The sequence below is a fragment of the Penaeus vannamei genome, chromosome 5 (assembly GCF_042767895.1).
Source record: "Penaeus vannamei isolate JL-2024 chromosome 5, ASM4276789v1, whole genome shotgun sequence".
NCBI classification, from domain to species: Eukaryota; Metazoa; Arthropoda; class Malacostraca; order Decapoda; family Penaeidae; genus Penaeus; species Penaeus vannamei.
This window is the reverse complement of record NC_091553.1, coordinates 45,805,665-45,823,164: the sequence shown is the minus strand read 5'-3', so window position 1 is coordinate 45,823,164 and position 17,500 is coordinate 45,805,665. Positions and strand designations below refer to the sequence as shown.

General features: G+C 44.7%; 1 protein-coding gene across 1 annotated transcript in view; it reads right to left on the bottom strand.

The window, feature by feature from the left end:
• Window positions 1-17,500, bottom strand: part of LOC138861816 (centaurin-gamma-1A-like) — a gene marked incomplete at its 3' end in the record, with an annotated part of 612,250 nt that overhangs the window by 425,082 nt on the left and 169,668 nt on the right. The gene's annotated exons all lie outside the window — the stretch shown is intronic.

Sequence of the window (17,500 nt, the reverse complement as noted above, 5' to 3'; positions counted from 1 at the left end):
GGAGGAGGAAAAGGATACGAAAAAGGAAAAAAAGTGGTGGAAATGGATAATCAATGGAAGAGGGGGGGACGCTAGAAAGAAAATTCAAGGAAAAACCAATAACCCGAGAACCAAAACAATTGAATATGATTTAAAAAACGAAATAAAAAAAATCAAAACAATAAAAGAAGAAGATAACAGTGACAATGACACCTTATTGAGAAGACAAAGACGCCGGTGAAAATAAACACAAACAAAAAAAGGAGAAAGCTATCACAAGCATTTATCTTTGAAGACGATAATAATGATAGGAGATAAGAAAGGCGAAGAATACTTACATAAAACACTTGCAGCTTTCTACCACAATACGTAACTTTCAACTGACCTGGAAAGAGAAAAAACGAAAAATACATTAATAAATGGTAAGGACCCTTTAATGAAATTCACTGAAGTAATTTGGAGGAAGAGGATAACATGGAGGAGAAGGAGGAGGAGGAGGGGGTGGAGAAGAGGGAGAATATGGAAAGAAAGGAGAAATAAAAGAAAAGAAAAGAAAAAAAATAAAGAATAACACAACAATAAAAAAACATAGCATAACCCGAAATACCCGCAAGAGGTCACACTCCCTCCCCTCCCCTCTCATCCCCTCCCCTCCCCTCTCATGCGCCCACTCCTCCCTCCCCTCTCATCCCCCCACTCCTCCCTCCCCTCTCATCCCCCCACTCCTCCCTCCCCTCCCCTTCCCCCCATCCTTTCCTCTTCATTTCCTGGCCGAAGACACGCGCAAGGGCAACCGATGATGAATGAAAACCACATCTGAATTATGCATGAGCGGGTCTATCGCTCAATTAGCCCGCACACACACACACACACTCACACATGTCCACAGTTCGGCATATACGCAACACTTGTGCGGCATATACACAGAAACTGATACACACAGACACACACACACACACACACACACACACACACACACACACACACACACACACACACACACACACACACACACACATATATATATATATATATATATATATATATATATATATATATATATATATATATATATTATACATGCATACAAATGCAGAGTAAAAGAAAGAGAGAGAGAGAGAGAGAGAGAGAGAGAGAGAGAGAGAGAGAGAGAGAGAGAGAGAGAGAGAGAGAGAGAGAGAGAGAGAGAAGAGATAGAGATAGAGAGAGAGAGAGAGAGAGAGAGAGAGAGAGAGAGAGAGAGAGAGAGAGAGAGAGAGAGAGAGAGAGAGAGAGAGAGAGAGAGAGAGAGAGAGAGAGAACCCTATACGCAACACTTGCCTAACTTTTTAAATATACCTATAACTACCAACCTAGCGTGAGGGAGGAAAATGATGGAGGGGGGAGGGAGGGGCGGACACACCTGTGGAACCGAGAGGTGAGAGAACGACGGTTGAGTCGAATGAGAGAAAATGAAGAAGGAAATATTCTCAAGATTTTCATAAGATCAAAAACGGTAATGATGTGAGTTTACGAAAATGAGAAACATCAAGAGAGACACAACAAGCGACTCAAAACAACTTCCTCACTCTCCTCACTCTACTCACACACAACACACTCTCTCTCTCACGCATACGCACACGCACACGCACACGCACACGCACACGCACACACACGCACACACGCACGCACGCACGCACACACACACACACACACACACACACACACACACACACGCATACGCACACACACACACACACGCACACGCACACGCACACGCACACGCACACACACACACACACGTAAAAAAACGATGCCGAAAAAAACAACGACAACAACCTTCCAAGCCAGAACCGAAGCCAGTGCCGGGGGACACCTCCAAGCGAACCGAACAAGACCAATAGAGCAAAACCGACCGGACGGGCGAAACAACACCCAAAACCCGGCGGGGAGCAAACCCAAAAGAAGGAGAGAAGAGAAGGAGAAGAAGAAGAATAACAAAAAAAAGAAAAGAAAAGAATCTAAAATAAATACGCGGCAACAAATCACCCACCTGCGCCATTACGTAGCGAGTCGTAACGAAGAGCCGCGGCGCTGACTTGGCTTCCGGCGTCTCCGATTCGTCAACACTCGTTACCCGTCACTCGCAAGACTCTACTCCCACTTATAAATTGCTATTTGCTTATTTTTTCATTCTTTACTCCCACGCGTGAATTGCTCTTTACTCTTTTTTTTTAATTCCACTCCCACTCATGAACTACTCTGTACTCTTCTCTCAGGTATACATCATTATTTTCTCATTCCTTCTCTGCTCCCACTCATAAATTACTCTTTACTCCTTTTTTTACTCTCCTCCCACTCATAAATTACTCTTTACTCCTTTTTTTTACTCTCCTCCCACTCATAAATTACTCTTTACTCTCTTTTCTTACTCGACTCCCACTCATGAATTACTCTTTTACTCTTCTTTACTCTACTCCCACTCGTTAATGACCCTTCACTCATTCTTACTCACATTCTCTACATACATTCTACTGTCCTCACGATCCTCACTCACATTCCTCCCTCCCTAAACCCTTTCCTCATTCTCTTCACTCACGCTAAACAGAGCCAAAAATAACCTCAACAGCCAAAACATTCACACAAAAATAATCACAGAATCAATAACTAGATCGCGACCTCAATTAAAAAAAAAGTGAAGAAAACAGAATAAAAATATAACTATTAATAATACGAAAGCATGCAGAAATGAACACCAACTCTATTACCCGCTTCGTAATGGAAATAAATTAAAAACAGCAACAATAACAGTAACAATTCGCACACATTACAAAACTCACGCAATGAACACGTGCAAATATCAGCATGACTTTGCAATAAAATCCCACTTTATCACCAGAGTAAATATAAAAAAACAACAAAAAACAAAGAAAAAAAAAATAAATATACATAAATAAATAAATATCACCAAAGTCAATATGAAAAAATACAAAAACTACAAAAAATAACAAATAAAATACAAATAAGTAAATATAACCAAAGTCAATATAAAAAACTTACAAAAAACAATCAAACAAAACAAAAATAAAAACAAATAAATAACTAGCAAAAGGGGCGCTCCCACGAAGAGCGTGACGTCACAAAGCGCCTGCCTTCCGGAGCAAAAACACTGACAAAAAAAAATCCTAATAACAATAACTGATAGACAAAGTGGAAATAACACGTTTTCATTGTCGTTTAACAAAGGTTGCAACTGCAATGCAAAATTTGTATTGGCGTGAATGGAAAGTTGACCGCGTGTAATTTCTACACAAAGGCAGGTGCTACAAAAACAATGACGAAACGACTAACAAACTGATGATATTTTTATGTCTGTCTGTCTGTCTGTCTGGATGTCTGGCTGTCTGTCGGACTGTCTGCGTCTGTCTCTCTAATCTCTCTCTCTCTTCATATCCATTTTCCTTTCTCTCCCTCTCCTTTTCTTCCATCCTCTCTCCTCTGATTCCCTCTCCCCTTTCCTTTCCTTTTCTTTTCTTTTCTTTCCTTCCTTTTCCTTCCATTTCCTCCCTTTTCCTTCCCTCTTCTCCTTTCCTCTCCTCTCCTTGCTCCCTCCTTCCCTCCCCCTCTCACCTTTCGTTTTTTTTTCTTTCTTTCTTTTTTTTTTTGCGACATGAAATATCGCTCAAATGGCATGTCATTTCGCTAAAAGCCGCAACGAAATATATTTACCAAAATGCTATTAAAACACTTGACAACATTTTTTTCAGACAAATCAAATGATATCGTTACGACGGTAAAAAAATGAAACAAAAAAAAAAACACAAACAGATATACATTACGATAACATACACATCAGCACAAACGCATACACAGTTAATACAATGAACGAAATGACAATCATAATAACAACAATGACAAAAACAACACAAATACGAATAATACAAACACAAATACAAATGATGATGATGAAGATGATGAAGATGAATAATAATATTAAGGACAATCTTTAGTCTCTACACATCTGCCTGCCTGCCTGCCTGCCTGCCTGCCTGCCTGCCTGCCTGCCTGCCTGCCTGCCTGCCTGCCTGCCTGCCTGCCTGCCTGCCTGCCTGCCTGCCTGCCTGCCTGCCTGCCTGCCTGCCTGCCTGCCTGCCTGCCTGCCTGCCTGCCTGCCTGCCTGCCTGCCTGCCTGCCTGCCTGCCTGCCTGCCTGCCTGCCTGCCTGCCTGCCTGCCTGCCTGCCTGCCTGCCTGCCTGCCTGCCTGCCTGCCTGCCTGCCTGCCTGCCTGCCTGCCTGCCTGCCTGCCTGCCTGCCTGCCTGCCTGCCTGCCTGCCTGCCTGCCTGCCTGCCTGCCTGCCTGCCTGCCTGCCTGCCTGCCTGCTTCCCTGCCTGCCTGCCTGCCTGCCTGCCTGCCTGCCTGCCTGCCTGTCTGTCTGCCTGTCTGCCTGCGTCTCTCTCTATACGTCAGCCTGCCTGCCTGTTTCCAACCCAGCCCCTCTATCCAAACATGAGTCAGCGGCAAATTCCATTTTCTCCTTCCCCTTTCAATCCACATTAACAAAAGGAGGAGGATTCGAAACGGGGAAATAGACCATATCCATTCTGAAAGGGGTTTCCATACCCTTGCGCGTTCCTTTCTCCTGTACTCACTCTCACTCTCTCTCTGCCTCTCCCTCTCCCTCTCCCTCTGCCTCCATCTCTCTGTCTCTCTGTCTCTCTGTCTCTGCCTCCATCTCTCTGTCTCTCTGTCTCTGCCTCCATCTCTCTGTCTCTCTGTCTCTGCCTCCATCTCTCTGTCTCTGTCTCTGTCTCTGTCTCTGTCTCTGTCTCTGTCTCTGTCTCTCTACTTATATATATATATATCCATCTCTATCTCTATCTCCATCTCTCTTTCTCTCACTCTCAACCCCCTTTTTCTTGTTCCTCCTCCTCCTCTCCTGTGCCCTATGTTCCACCAACACCAAAATTTCTCTTCCTCTTTCCTCTCCCTCTCCCTCTTCCTCTTTCCTCTCCCTTTCCCTCTCCTTCCTGAGCCCTTAAATTCGAATTTTCTTTGGGGGGAAAAAAAACTTTTCTAGTTACGGTGTTGCGTCAAAAACTTTTTCGTCGCGTCTGTCATCTCTGTTTCTTGTATGGCTTCTTTTTTTCTTTTTTACTTCTTTTTATTTCTTCCGCTTCCTCCTCCATCTCCACCACTACCACCTTCATCCCCATCCACTTCCTCCCTCCTCCTCCTCCACTTCCCGATCCACTTCCACTATCTCCACTTCTTCATCTCTATCCACTCCCACCTCCATCACCTCCCCTTCCTCCTCATCAACCTCCCTATCCACTTCCACCAATTCCCCTTCTTCCTCCCATTCCTCCACCACCTTCCCTCCTTCCTCCCCTTCCTCCACCACCTCCCTCCACCTCCATACCACTCAAGGACGCGTGACTATATATGTAATTACCCCCGCCCTATTTCATTGCTCGCGATAATGACACGGCATTACTGCAATAACATTAATTACCATCGCCGTGGTTTCGCCGCGCTCCGATGCAGCCGTAATCATTATCCGCAATGGCGCCGGTCAAAATAATTGCAACGTAACAGCGGTTACATCAGCGCCAACAAAATGTCAATTATCAATTATCGACCGTAATAATTAAAAGCGCATTGTTTCCGGCGCATTGTAAACGACGGTCATATTTTCGTGTTTTTTTTTTTTTTTTTTTTTTTTTTGTCTTCTTGTTGACATAATTTTCCAAAAGTAGTAAATAACGCGATTCCATCCCTTGAAATGATTAGAGACTGGGGTGAAGGTGAGAGAAGGAGGGCGAGAGGGAGGGAGAGAGAGAAGGAGAAGGGAAGGGAGGGAGGGAGGGAGGGAAGGAGGGAGAGACAGAAGGAGAAGGGAAGGGAGGGAGGGAGGGAGGGAAAGAGGGCGAGAGAGAAGGAGAAAGGAAGGGAGGGAGGGAGGGAAGGAGGGCGAGAGGGAGGGAGAGAGAGAAGGAGAAAGGAAGGGAGGGAGGGAGGGAAGGAGGGCGAGAGGGAGGGTAAGAGAAGGAGGGCGAGAGGGAGGGAGAGAGAGAAAGAGAAAGGAAGGGAGGGAGGGAGGGAGGGAAGGAGGGAGAGAGGGAAGGAGGGAGAGAGAGAAGGAGAAAGGAAGGGAGGGAGGGAGGGAAGGAGGGCGAGAGGGAGGGAGAGAGAGAAGGAGAAATGAAGGGAGAGAAGGAGAAAGGAAGGGAGGGAAGGAGAAAGGAAGGGAGAGAAGGAGGGCGAGAGGGAGAGGGAGAGAGAGAGAAAGAGAAAGGGAGGGAGGGAGAGAGAGAGAGAGGGAAGAGGGAAAGAAAGAGAGAAAGAAAGAGATAGGGATAGAGAGAGAGAGAGAGAGAGAGAGAGAGAGAGAGAGAGAGAGAGAGAGAGAGAGAGAGAGAGAGAGAGAGAGAGAGAGAGAGAGAGAGAGAAGAGAGAGAAAGAGAAAGAGAAAGAGAAAGAGAAAGAGAGAGAGAGAAAGAGAGAGGACAAGAGAATAAAAGAAAAAAAAAGAGAAAGAGACAGACAGCACACAAACAAACAAACAAACATAATAATCGAACGAAACAAAAGACAACCAATCAGAATAAAACGAAAGGGAGAGAAAGAAAAAAAAGAAGAAAGAGAGAATAAGGCCAGAGCGCGATAAAGAGGCAGAGAGACCTCCAAGCATCGGATATCGCAGGAAACGCCCCCAAGCGGTCAGTCACCTAACACGGGGACACGGGAAAGAGAGAGAGAAATAAAAATGGGAAATAGAGAAAACAAAGAACGGCAAAGGGAAGGAGATAACGTAAGGAGGAGAAAAATATGAAAGAGATTGAAAGAGTTGGAAAAATGCGGAAAATACTGAAAGAGATAGAGCAATAAAAATGGGAATAGAGAGAACAAAGAACGACAAAAGGAAGGAGATAACATAAGGGGGGAATAAAAAATGAACAGAAAGAGTTAGCAAAATGAGAATAAAACACGCAATAAAAGAGAGAGTGAGAAATAAAAATGGGAAATAATGAGAACAGACAACGACAAAAAGGAATGAGATAACATAAGGAGGAAAAATGAGAAAAAGCACGATAAACGGAAAGAGAAAGAGAAATAAAAATGGCAAACAGAGGGAACAAAGAATGACAAAAGGAATGAGATAACATAAAGAGGAAAAAATATAAAAAGGAACAGAAAAAGTTGGAAAACTGAATAAAAAACACGCATTGAAAGAGATAGAGAAATAAAAATGGAAAATAAAGAGAACAAAGAACGCCAAAAAAGAGGGACATTACATAAGGAGGAAAAACATAAAAATATAAAGTTCGAAATATGAAAAAAAGGCACAATAAACGGAGGGACAGAGAAATAAAAATGGCAAACAGAGGGAACAAAGAACGACGAGGAAGGAGATAACATATGGAGGAGAGAATACAAGATCAATAAAAAGTTGGAAAAATGAGAAAAGGCACGATAAAAGAAATAAAAACGGAAAATAAAGAGAACAAAGAACGATAAAAGGAAGGAGATAACATAAGGAAGAAAAAAATAAAACAATAAATGAAATAACACAGAAAATTAGAAAAGGCAAGAGGATGAGGAAACGGAGGCACGATAAAAGATAAGAGATAGAGAAATAAAAACAGGAAAAAAGAATAAAAAATAAGGAGGAAGCATATAAAATAAATTACAAAAGGAATAAAAAGAGTTGGGAATATGAGAGCAGGGAAGAGAAAGAGAGGGGAAGTATATGAAGTGAGAAGGATTGGAGGAAATAAAATAAATAACAATTATACACCTATGAAGAAAGGCGAAAGGAGGAGGGCTGTAAGGAATGAAAAAAATAAAATAAAAAAGGAAGAGGATAGAAGAGAACAGCGAAAGAAGAGAACTATAAAAATTACGAAAGAACGTAAAAATAGCTAAAGGCAACGAATAAAAAACTAAAAGTAACTAAAAGAAAAGAGCGTAAAAAAGAGCGAAAAAGCAACGAACAAAATAGCGAAAGAAGAGAGCGAAAAGACGAAGAAGGAAAATCAAGCAAAAGCGAGAGACGGGGAACAAGGCACAGCGGGATTGCAACAGGTGTTTCAATCATGCTAACATTCCCTCTCCCTCTCTCTTTCTTTCTCTCTCTCTCTCTCTTCCTCTATCTCTCCCTTTCTCTCTCTCTCTCCCTTTCTCTCTCTCTCTCTCTCTCTCTCTCTCTCTCTCTCTCTCTCTCTCTCTCTCTCTCTTTCTTTTCTTTTTCTTTTCCCCTTCCTCTCTCTTTTTCTCCCTCCTTCCCTTTCTCTCTTTATCCCTCCGTCCTCTCTCTGCAGCACTCTCCCCTCTCACTTTCCATCACTCACCCTCTTTCTCTTCCTTCCCTTCTCCCTTCTTCCCCCCCCCCCTCTCTCTCTCCTCACTCCTCCCGTTTCCCTCTTCCCTCTTCCCTCTCTCCCTCTCCCCCTCTCCTTCCCCTTCCCTTCCTTCCTAAAACTGCATATATGCCAGTCAAGAAATATAATAACTCCCCGATTTCCCCTCTTCCTCTTCCTCTCTCCCCTCAAAACAAAATGGAGGCGAGATCTGAAGCCAATATTACGCTGGATATTGGAAGGGCTACACAAAGTATCGTATATTTTTATTATTTTAATTATCCTTCATCTTAATATCCACTATTATTTCCATCAATTCCAAACAATTCAAATTTACGAATATTCATACCTATCTATACCAATGAACAGCTTGCAAAATGCACACACACTAAGTGAAGTACATCAATAAATATGAAAAAAAAAAATCTAAATACATGAAAAATTCAAAAGCCCACAATTGTAATCCTAATTAAAATTCCATCAACGACAACCAACGTCTAAAATCTAAATAATTATCAAAATTCAAAATCTACCAAGAAAAACCTATACCTAAATTCAAATCAAATTCAAATTATTCAAACACCAACACCCGAGCCAACGTCTAAAATGTAAATCAGTTTCAAAATTCAAAACCCACAAAAATCCAAACTTAGCAGAACTAACGTCCAAACTCTAAATCAATTTCAAAGTTCAAAAACTTCAAATTTCAAATTCCAAATCTTCAAAATTCAAAACCCACTAACCGCACCAACGTCTAAACTCTAAATCAATTGCAAAATTCAAACCTGAACCAATGTCCAAAAACAAAATAAGTTTCAAGTCAAACCTAACCAACCGACCCATCTAAAACCCAAACCAATTTCAAAATTCAAACCCGACTAACCGACCCAACGTCTAAACTCCAAACTAATTTCAAAATCCAATCCCACCAACTGACCTAACGTCTAAAACCCAAACCAATTTCAAAATTCAAACCCACCAACCGACCCAACGTCTAAAACCCAAACCAATTTCAAAATTCAAACCCACCAACCGACCTAACGTCTAAAACCCAAACCAATTTCAAAATTCAAACCCACCAACCGACCTAACGTCTAAAACCCAAACCAATTTCAAAATTCAAACCCACCAACCGACCAAACGTCTAAAATCCAAACCAATTTCAAAATTCAAACCCATCAACCGACCTAACGTCTAAAACCCAAACCAATTTCAAAATTCAAAACCATCAACCGACCCAACGTCTAAAACCTAAACCAATTTCAAAATTCAAACCCACCAACCCACCAAACCAATTTCAAAATCCAAACCCGACCAACCGACCTAACGTCTAAACTCCAAATCAATTTCAAAATCCCCCCCCTCCCCCCCCACCGGCCCCCAATCCGTCCGACGCCGCGGGGGGAGACGAACGCGAGCGGCCGCGCTGTTATCAGGTAATTATTCTCCTAATTACCTCCAACTCCTTCTGGGAATCGAGAGTAATTAGGGAGTCTCTTATCACCCGCGGATTTCACCAAAGGAAAGAAAGTGAAAAAAAACTTTTCGTCGGATTTGGTAAGAAAATGAAGTTTATATGCATTTTTCCTTTTATTTTTTTTAATTATTTTTTTAATCTTTATTCTTTGCTAATGTTATCATGATGATTACCATTTATAATCCTCACTATCATTACTCTAATTACTATCATTACTACGAATATTAACGGAATAATTAAGGAATCCCTAATTCACCCACAAAATAAGTTCAAACAAGAAGGTTTTAAATTACGTGAATATCTATAAATACTTGTTCTTTCCGATTTTCAATACATCTTTATCAATCGACTTAATCTGTCAATTAATTTATTCATTTTCTCTGTTTTATCATCGTTATCGCCATCGTTATCAGCAGAAGGATTGAACTTTCCTCTGTAAATGGCATCTCGAAGACGTAATCAAACCCACTTTTTGGATACATTTTAGAACTTACGTTTAATTCTTTGGATACATTTTAGAACATAAGTTATAATTCTATCTTTATTCCGAAAAAATCACAGACCTTAAAGAAATAAAAGATATCGCAAGCTTTTCAAATTCAAACTACACAACACACAAACACACTAACATCGGACCACATTAACGTGAACAAAATGGCTAATAAAAGCGACACAAAGAAAGGCTATAACGAATTACTCACAAGCCATAATAATAACAATAAAACGAAAAAAAAAAACAGCGACTGGACAATGCCAAAACAAACACGTGAACGCCTTTGGAAATACGCCTCTTCATCACGCAACATGAGGAGGAGGAGGAGGAGGAGGAGGAGGAGGAGGAGGAGGAGGAGGAGGGAGGAGGAGGAGGAGGAGGGAGGAGGAGGGAGGAGGAGGAGGAGGAGGAAAAGGAGGAGGAGGAGGAAAAGGAGGTAGGAGGAGGAGGAAGAGGAGGAGTGGGAGGAAGGGGAGGAGCAGGAGGAGGAGGAGAAATGGAAGAATAGGGGGAGGAAAGAAGGAAGAAGAAGGAAAGAGGAGGAGCAGGAAAAAATGAAGAAAATGAAGGAAAGAGGAGTAGGAAAAGAGGAAGAAAATTATGGAAAGAGGAGGAGGAGGAATAAGAGTGAAGGAAATACGAAGGACAGTGAGGAGACGAATAATAATAATTATAATAATAATAATAATAATAATAAACAGAGAAAACAGGAGGGATAGAAAAACATCAATCATAAACGAAAAAGCAAAGAACAAAAAAAAAAAAAAAAAAAAAAAAAAAAAAGAGGAGGAGACGCCCGGCACCATTAGCGGACTGATGCCGTGGTGTCGGCATTAGGCGTGACGGATGCCCCCCCCCCCCTCCGCCGGGTGTAGACGCGGGGACGGTCAGGGTACGACCCCGGCCGGCCAGAAGGGCTCGAGCTCGTACTGGGGTCGTTTGTATTGTGGGAATTAAAGTGGCGATGGGGATGGGCATGGGGTGGGGTGGGGTGGGGTGTGGGGATGGGGATGGGGGTGGTGTGGGAATGGGGTGGTGTGGGAATGGGAGTGGGAGTACTGTGGGAATGGGGATGGGGGTGGGGTGGGGGTGGTGTGGGAATGAGGATGGGGGTGGTGTGGGAATGGGGGTAGAGTGGTGTGGGAATGGGGATGGGGGTGTGTGGGGGTGGGGATGGCGATGGGAATGGGGATGAGAGTGGGGTGGGGACGGAAGGTCGGTAAGGAGGGTGGAGGCTGTGTTTGTTGGCTTGTTTGGCTTTGGTTTGGTTAAGTGTGTGTGTGTATATGTATGTGTGCGTATGGGATAGCCTATGTGTACCGCATGTTTGTATTCGTGACTGTACGTTTCTGATACTGATGATTGCTAGCAGTAAAGGTGATGATCGTGGTGAAGAAGAAGAAGAAGGGAAGAAGGGGAAAGCAAAGAGAGAGAAGAAAAAGAAGCAGAAGAAGAAGACGAAGAAGGAGAAGTAGAAGAAGACAAAGAAGGAGAATGCGAAGAAGACGAAGACGGAGAAGAAGAAGAAAACGAAGAAGAAGAAGAAGAAGAAGAAGACGAAGGAGAGGATAATGAAGACGACAAAGACGATAACGACAATAACAACGTATCTGATTACGCACCTGCTTTATCATCGTTTTGTGAAAATGCAATCACCAAGATAATCAAAATGGACAATAATGACACAAAAAAACATTTAAAAAGAAGTCCAAAAGAAAAAAAAAGTTTATCTGTTGAGAATATTACCCATTAAAAAGTGGACTCAACTTTTCCTCTGAATCAGGCAACGAAATAACGATTTTGTCTTTTACATCTCTATCTTTCTTTTTAATTTTCTCGCTGTTTGCCTCGTCTCCCTCATCCTTTCTCTCTCTTATTTTTCTCTCACCCTCTTTCCTTGCCGTTATCTCTCTCTCTCTCACTCCCTCACTCACTCTTTCATTCTTTTTCCCTCCCATTCTCCCCGTCATTCTTATCTTTCCCTCCAACTTTCATTCTTCGCCCCATCTCTATATTTCTCTTCTTATTTCCTTTTCTATCTTTTCACTCTCTTCCCCTTTTCCTCCCTTTCCCTCCCAGGCAGGCCCTCTTTCCCTCTCCATCCCTATCATTCTTTCTCTCTCTCTCTCTTCCTCCCTTTCCTTCCCACTTTTTTCCTTTTCCCTCTCTCTCCTTTTTCATCTAACTCCCCCTCCTTCCCTCTGTTTCCTTCTCACTCTCTTCCCTTTTTTCCCTTCCCTCTCTCTCAATTTCCATCCAACTCGGCCTCCTTCCTTCCCTTTCCTTCCCACACTCTTCATTTCCCCCCTTCCCTCTCTCTCCATTATCATCCAACTCTCCCTCCTTCCCTCCCTTTCTTTCCCACTCTCTTCCTTTTCCCCCCTTCCTCCTCTCTCTCCATTTTCATCTAACTCTCCCTCCTTCCCACTCTCTTCCCCTTTCTTCCCTTCCCTTTCCTTCCCACTCTTCATTTCCCCCCTTCCTCCCTCTCCATTTTCATCCAACTCTCCCTCCTTCCCTCCCTTTCCTTCCCACTCTCTTCGTTTTCCCCCCTTCCCCCTCTCTCTCCATTTTCATCCAACTTTCCCTCCTTCCCTCCCTTTCCTTCCCACTCTCTTCCATTTTTTCCCCTTCACTCTCTCTCCATTTTCTTTCCTTCCCACACTTCATTTCCCCCCTTCCTCTCTCTCCATTTTCATCCAACTCTCCCTCCTTTCCTCCCTTTCCTTTCCACTCTTTCCTTTGCCCCTTCCCTCTCTCTCCATTTCCATCCAACTTTCCCTCCTTCCCTCCCTTTCCTTCCCACTCTCTTCCATTTTTTCCCCTTCACTCTCTCTCCAATTTTACTTCCTTCCCTTTCCTTCCCACTTTCCATTGTTCCCCCTTCTCCCTCTCTCTTCATTTTCATCCAACCCTCCTTCCCTCCCTTTCCTTCCCACTCTCTTCCCTTTTTTCCCCCTTCCCTCTCTCCCCCTTTCTCAACAGTACCGCCGTTGCGTGACCTCCGGAGTCCCCCACTTTACGCCCAGTCCATTTGCTGATGACAGGGTCTCCAACCGGTGGACTATTTCCACGCCCATGCCGCCCACGCACGCCCACCAGACCCAGGAATCTTATTTCAGCATCTCTCTCTCTTTCTCATTCTTGATTTGTGTGTTTGTCTTCTGTCTGTCTGTCTGTCTGTCTGTCTGTCTGTTATCTATCTATCTATCTATCTATCTATCTATCTATCTATCTATCTATCTCTCCCTTTCGCATGCCTGCGTGTACGTGCTTACGAGACAAACAAACAAGACCATCAAAAAAAAGAAGACAGAGAGAAAGTGAAGGAAAAAAATAAGAATGACAAAAAAAAAAAAAAAAAAAAAAAAAAAAAAAAAAAAACATAAGAAATAAGAATGACAAAAAGAAAAAAAAAAACAAATAAGAAATAAGAATGAAAAAAAAAAAAAAAAAAAAAACGAAAGGCCCCACCCACCGCCCCCCCCCCGTCACCCCTCCCTCCTCCCATCCCCCCGCCCCACCCCCCTTTCACGCGATCCGACACCACACAATATTGACACGAAATGCGGCCCCACCAGCGACTTGCAGCGCCCGATCGGACTCGCGCAAGTGGAAATAATGAGCGAGGGAATAATTAGGGTCCGAGGGGGGCGGTGGCGACCGTAATTAAAAAAGAAAAGTGTTAAAAGAGTGAAAATAAATCCGATTTGGTGATGATTGGTGGTGTTGGTGGTGAAGAGGATGAGGAGGAGAATAATGATGATGAATATGTTTTGTAATGATGGTGATGGTTGGTAATGACGATAATGATGCTGATGGTAATGGTGAAGACGATAATGATGGTGTGACGATAACGACGACTACGACGATGATAATAATGAAGATAAAACAATAATAACAAAACCAACGCCCCCCCCCCTTTACTCACACACACACACACACACTCCCACTCCCTCTCCCCCTCCTCCTCCCTCTCCCACCCCTTTCCCCCTCCAACTCCCCCTCCCCCTCCCTCTCCCTCTCCCTCCCGCCCTCTCCCTCTCCCCCTCCTCCTCTCTCTTCCACCCCTTTCCCCCACCCCCATCCCTCTCCCTCTCCCCCTCCCCCTCCCCTCCCTCTCGCTCTCCTCCTCCCGCCCTCTCCCTCTCCCCCTCCCCCCAACAACCGGCCGGTCCCCAGGTCGGATGTGTCCGGAGATAAGCACATCCCCTTGTTTACAGCGCTCGGTAATCGGACAGCCCGTTTCCACACCTCCCCTCCCCTCCCCTCCCCTCCCTTCCCCTCCCCTCCCCTCCCCCGACCTGGCGCTAGGGTAAGGGGAAGGGCAGTTCATGAGGAGGGGGACGGCAGTTCATGAGGAGGAGAAGGTTAGTTCATGAGGAGGGGGAGGGCAGTTCGTGAGGAGGGGAAGGGCAGTTCATGAGGAGGATAAGGTTAGTTCATGAGGAGGGTGAGGTGTTAACGCCCTGGGATGACATGACCCACGGAGAGACATGGGTATTGGTGAGTGTTGCGTGCGCGTGTAGTAGGATATGTGGACTGATGTGTTGGGATATGGATGGGTGGAGAGATATGCTGATAGACATGCTCAGACAGACAGAGAGAGAGGAGAACAGACGCATGTACAAACACACTCCCTCTTCTACCACCACCAACTCCTCCTCCTCCTCCTCGTTCTTCACCTTCTTCACCTCCCCTACTCCCTCCTCCCTACACCCCCCACCTCCCTCTCCACCATCACCACCACCTCTACTCCCACTCTCACACGCCCCTCACCCTCCGCCACCACCACCACCACCATCCCCACTCCCACCACAATCACCACCACCCACCTTCCCCATCTTCCTCCACCTCCACAATCGCCTCCCCCTCTACTTCCACTCCACCCTCACCTCCCCCACCCCCTCCACCAACACCTCCACCAGCACCTCCCTTTCCCCCTTCCCCTCCCCCTCCACCAGCACCTCCCTTCCCCCCTTTCCATCTCCCCTTCCCCCTCCCCCTCCCTCTCCACCAGCACCTCCCTTTCCCCCTCTCCATCTCCATCTCCCCCTCCCCCACCCCCTCCACCAGCACCAGCACCACCTTTCCCCCTCCCCAGATATCCTGTGACGCGCGGCTCCTCCCCAGATGACCCCTTTAAAACTCGAGGAAACCGTTAAACTTTTCCTCGAGTGGGTCTCGAAAGAATGAGCTTAAATTCCCTTTCCCCTTACAGAATAAAAATGGGGGGAAGAAAGGGCTGGGGCATCGGGCGAGAGTAAGAGCGGGGGCGAAGATGGGGGGGGGGGGGGATGGGACCATGAAGTGACACATGACTTGCTACTGTTTTTTCTTTCTTTCTTTCTTTCTTTTTTCCAGCAGTGCATGGAGAGAGAGAGAGAGAGAGAGAAGAGAGGAGAAAGAGAGAAGAGAGGAGAAAGAGAGAAAAGAGGAGAAAGACAGAAAAGAGGAGAAAGACAGAAAAGAGGAGAAAGAGAGAAAAGAGGAGAATGAGAGAAAAGATGAGAATGAGAGAACAGAGGAGAAAGAACAGAGAAGAGAGAGAACAAAGAGACGTAAGAGACAGAAACAAACAGAAAAAAGGACAGAAACAAACAGGAAAAAGAAACAAAGAACAAACGAACAAAGAGACGTAAGAGACAGAAACAAACAGAAAAAAAGGACAGAAACAAACAGAAATAAAGATAAACAAAGAACGAACGAGAGAAAACAGAGCGAGAAACGAAGCCCAAGCCACCCAGAGAGCGCCGCAGAGCCTCCCACTCCGGGGGCGCGGGAGAGCCGGGGCGCAGTCTAGCCAGTGTCCACGCCTCCAGCAGGTCTACGTCAAGAATGAATTATTTAGCGGGTTCAGCTCGGGTCCGCGCGCGCCCTATACACTCCCCGCTGTCAACCCCGCGCTCGACCTGTCAACCGCCGCTCCCTCTGTCAAGCCTTGTTGTCACGGTTTTTTTTGTGCCATGCTTGCTCCTGCCAGCCGTCGCTGCTCTCAGTAGCTATCCCTGTGTACTTAGTCTTGTACATTTGTAAACTGGAAGACGTGTTCTGCTTAAGACTTTTGTGCCTGTCAGCTCTCTCTCCCTCACCACCCTCCCCCTCTCCCCCCTCTCTTCGCAGGTAGCAAAAAAGAGAATGAAAGAAACAAAACAATAACATAATTTCCTACTTCTATAAAAAAAAAAAAAATCGAAGTCTCAATGACTCATCACACTTCGAAGAATTTCTGAGAGTTCGTCTTCTCTCCCCCTCCTCCTTCCACTCCCCATCCCTCTCCCCCTTCTCTTTCCATCCGTGTTTTTTTCTTGTCCCCTTCCCCCCTTCTTACTTTCTCCCATCCTTTTCCCCTTCTTCCTTCCCCTACCCCCTACTTCTTCCTACATCCCTTTTCTTGTCTCTCCCCTATCTATCTATCTATCTATCTATCTATCTATCTATCTATCTATCTATCTATCTATCTATCTATCTCCCTCCCTCCCTCTCTCCCTCCCTCTTTCTTTCTTTCTTTCTCTCTCTCTGCGGCCGCCACGTTGGCTTACATATCGCCCTATAAACTAAAGTCTGGCTTCCGGTTTAAAAAAACTTTGAGGCTGGATTTGCTCCTCTTCGTGCACCTGTAGCCACGCCTGCCATTTCAAGGGTTGGAGGGGGAGGGGGGAGGGGGAGGGGGAGGAAGTAGATCTGTTTAAAAACAAACGTATGTATATATGCTTACACAGGTGCATGCAAAAATAAAAGACAAATACGTACGCACGCACATACACACACAATCACACTCACACAACTAGACACACACACAATCACACACAACCAGACACACACACAGTCATACACAACCAGACATACACACAATCACACATAAACAGACACACACAAAATCTAACATAAACAGACACACACACAATCACACACAAACAGACACACATACATTCACACACTCACACACATTCACACAAAATCACACACACATACATTCACACACACATTCACACACTCACTCACACACACACACACGCACACACATTCACACAATCACACACAATCAAACACACACACACACAAACACACACACAAACACATACATTCACAAAATCACACACAGACACACACACTCGCACACAATCAAACACACCCAAACACAACACAGAGAACATACCATCTGACTTTAAGCTCGGCATCGGACAAAACAGATGAAAGATTCAAACACG